Here is a 4,188-nt window from a genome sequence, read left to right on the forward strand (position 1 = left end):
ACTCTGCGCTTTGCTAAATCCTATTTACCACTACCCATTGGAGTTCTGTAATCACAGAACGTCCTATTGCAAGCAATGGAAAGCAGTCCAGGGGATAAGGTAAATACAGAGTCTTGAGGAAAGTCATGACGCATTTTTGCATAGAAAAATATGTCATGACTTTCCCAACGACCTAATTGTGGACAGGTAAGTAGCTCACAGTTTCTTGAGCCAAGTTGCACAAAGCCAAAGAACCAAGATGACTGGGGCTGGCCTAGTGGTTAAAGGAAGCTGAGTCCCCTGTGACTGTCCATAATTCAAATCCAGGCCCTGGCTGCTTGAAAAACATGCCGGGCACATGTGCATATATGACCGAAATCTCGACAGGATAAAGAAATAGAAAAGGGATTGTGGCTAGAACCACGCCCCACTAGGGGGTGCTTTCTCTTTCTGGCTGTCTCTGGAAAGCACACACACTCGTAGGCAACTGAATAAAATAAATAAATAAAGTGCCTGGGAGCCACAGGCTTTCAATATTTACATCTTTCTTTAGGGGGAATAAAAACGAGGACAAATTAACAGGCACTTTGACCACTGGAACAATCCACTCCCACTTCCTCTCCTTTCACCACTTCACTCAAGATTCCAAGCCTTGGATGGAAATTAGCTCCACCTAGCATGATCATTTGCACACCCTCGGCCAGTCCGAGAAGGACAGGACACCTTGAATGAAAGCTTCCAAAGAAAGTCATTAGGGTATTTATTTTTAAATTTTATTTATTCATCATTTTTTTTTAATTTGACCAAAGGAAAACAGAGAGAGAGAGAAGGAAAGTGAGAAAGCAAGGCACCATGTCCAGGACTTGAACCGCGGTCAGCCATGTGGGAATGTCCAGTGCCTCAACCACTACACCACCTGCTGGTGCCCTCATTAGGGTATTTTTACCAGAGGAAGGGACAATGGATCAGAGGTGACATAAACAGTGAACAAGCACTATGTAATCTCTTGGGTCCCAGCTTAAATGTCATCCTCTCAGGGAAGCTTTTCTTAACCCGTCCATCTGTTAAAACATCTCATGACACAATTTATTTTCCCACTGTTCTCCTCACATTTTATAACTATGCATTTATGTGTGTGTGTGTTTTTCTCCTGTTCTCTCTCCAGGAGAGAAGAGGCTATGCTGTTTGCCCACTTCTGTATCCTCAGTCCCAGTGTAGACCCTGGTGCATAGCAGGCTCTCCCTAAATATTTACTGAATAAATAAACAAATAAGCTAATGAAGGAATGAATAATATGGGCCTTGTAATTCTTCTGACTTGGCCCGTGTGACATGAACTTTGTAAGAATGGGCAAGAAAGACAGAGACTATGCTGAGTGTAGGTGCAGAGGATGCACTCTGCTGGGTGCTCCCATGACACATGGGGAGACCAGGGATTCAGGCACTCAGGACAAATGGGGAGACGCTACCTGTGTATCAGAGGTGAGTCATGTTGTGCTGGGCTGTGCTGTGCTGCTCTGCTCTTGAGGGACAGATTACGTGAGCAGCGAAGTTAGAGCAGGAAGCTTAGGGTGGCCAAGTCTGCATGCCTCAGAATGTTGGCAGAAGTAGGAACCCTCAGAAAATGGGGTTGTGGGAACCAGCAGTTAGCGTAATGGCTATGTCGCTGGACTCCCACATAGTCGACCGCGGTTCGCGTCCTGGACCCGGTGGCTTAAAACTCACGCCGGGCGCGTGTGCGTGCATGCCCACGATCCCAAGAGGAGAATGGAGGAGAAGGGATTGCGGCGTGACCATCCCCCCTGGGGGGTGATTTCTCACTTTCTGTCTCTAATGTCTCTGTCTGTCTGTCTGGCGAGCGCACGTGCCCTATAGTGAAAATCTCTCAAAAAAAAAAAAAAAAAGAAAAAAGAAAATGGGGTTGTGACCAAACTGCAGCTGCCACAAACTGAGAGTATTCAAAATCTGCTCCCTTGGCCTCCATTCGCACCCTGCTATGTGTTCTCTCTCTCTCTCTCTCTCTCTCTCTCTCTCTCTTTTGCTATAGGGCGTGCGTGCTTGCTGGAGAGGCAGAGAGACAGAAAGTGAGAAATCACCCCCCAGGGAGGATGGCCATTCCCCAACCCCTTCTCCTTCATTCTCCTCTCGGGATCTTGGGTACGCATACACACAAGCAGGTGTGAGTTTTAAGCCAATGAGTCCAGAACTCAAACTGCAGTCGACTACGTGGGAGTCCAGTGACTTAACTGTTACACCATCAGCTGGCCCCCAGCTATGCACTCTCTATAGCAGAGACCCCTGACCCCATTGACTGATAGCTACAGGTCTTTAGAGAGGTTTTCACCATTCAAGGACAAAATGAGAGTAATAAGAGCAATATAAGCTAAATCTATTTCATTTTGGTATCAACAAATGTTATATTTGCAATAGCATGGGTGTTTGGTATTTTGTTGTTGTTTGGTCACTTTTTTGACAAAATAAATGTTCCCTCATCTCTCCCCACCAAATATTTTTGTAATGTTTGCAGTCCATGAAATCTGAAAGGCTCAGAAATTGCTGTTTTACAATCTGAAACCTGGGCAACCCCTGAAAGGGCTTTAACCCCATCAGTAAATCAACTGTCCATGCAGTAGACCATCAGTGAATCAACCGTTGTTGCTTATTAATTGCCTGAAGGCACATGTGCTCCAAGAGAGACAGAGCATGTATGCGTGAGCACACCCACAATGGGGAGTGGCCACACCACAATTCTTTTTCCTCCATTTCTTCATCATATCAGGATTCTGATATGTGCATGCATGCACATTTACCTGGTGTGTTTTTCCTTTCTTTTCTTTTCTTTTCTTTTCTTTTTTCTTTTCTTCTTTTCTTTTTGAGAGAGATTTTTGTTGTAGGGAACGTGTGCTCGCCAGAGAGACAGAGAAACACAAAGGGAGAAATCACCCTCCAGGGGGATTGCCTGGTGTGTTTTTTAAACTGCTGGGACTACGATTTGCACACTGTAGTTGGCCGTGTGGGATCTGGCTTTTTGCACACAGTGCTGGACTGCTGTGCTATTGACAAGCCCCGCTGCTGTTCTAACCAGGTAGCATTTAGACTCAGTTTCCTTTTCTGTCTCGCACCTACTTGGCAGTCTGTTAGCGCCACTGGTTATAACTTTGGACTAAAGAGGCTTCACTCCCAGGGTGGTATTTGTGGCTGTGGATCAGGAAAGAGCTGGGCCTTGGCTTTCTCATCAGGAACACAGACCTGGACCTGAGATCTGGTCCATGCTGGCATGGGGACAAGGGAGGACATGTACATGCCACACACGTGTACGTGCTTATGGCAGTGTCAATCCTTAGACTGCCAACACCGTTTCACCATGGGATCTTAGATTGGCAACGCTGTTTCACTATGGAAAAGCTTCCTTCCCCCTAAGGCCAGATAGTGTTGTTTTGTTTTTGCCATAGGGCAGTTGTGTTTGCCAGAAAGGCAGAGAGAAAAAGTGAGAAATCACCTCCCCCCACCAAGCAGGATGGACGTATGGCAGCTGCAATCCCTTCTCCTCCATTCTCCTCTCGAGATTTTAGGCACTTATGCACACATGCCCAGTGTGGTTTTCAAGCTACTGGGTCCAAGACTCGAACAATGGTCAACTACATAGGAGTCCAGCACTTTAACCACCATGCCACTTGCTGGTCCTGAGGAGATAGTGTTTTTAATTCCTCTTACAAAGAAGGAAAAGGAAACTTAGAACACTTAGGTAACTCACTTCAGGCCTGGCTAAGTATTAGGTTGTTGGAAAAGTCATAACATATTCTTCTAAGTTTTTCTGTGCAAAAATGCCTCATGACTTTTCTGACAATCTAATACAACATTCAAATACTTAATTAACTTCTTTGGTAATGCTTCAGATGCTCATTTGGTGTTAGTTAAACCTGATAGGAGTTGTCCAAAGCCAACATTATGGACAGACTCTTTAGAACTAGGAAAGGAATGAAATTTCCCTTCCCTGTCTTTGAGAAGCAGTGTAGCTTTAAGTTCTATACATTTACATTTCTACCAGAGTCTAACCTACCCATCTGATACACTTAGCTGGAACTAGAATTCCTCAGAGAAAACTACTGCTTATGTATCAAGCATTATAATAAAAATATCTTTTTCTCTCCAACAGTAATACTATATATATGTATGTGTGTGTGTGTGTGTGTGTGTATGTGTGTGTGTG

This window comes from Tupaia chinensis, unplaced genomic scaffold (genome assembly GCF_000334495.1).
Source record: "Tupaia chinensis unplaced genomic scaffold, TupChi_1.0 Scaffold140218_1, whole genome shotgun sequence".
NCBI classification, from domain to species: Eukaryota; Metazoa; Chordata; class Mammalia; order Scandentia; family Tupaiidae; genus Tupaia; species Tupaia belangeri.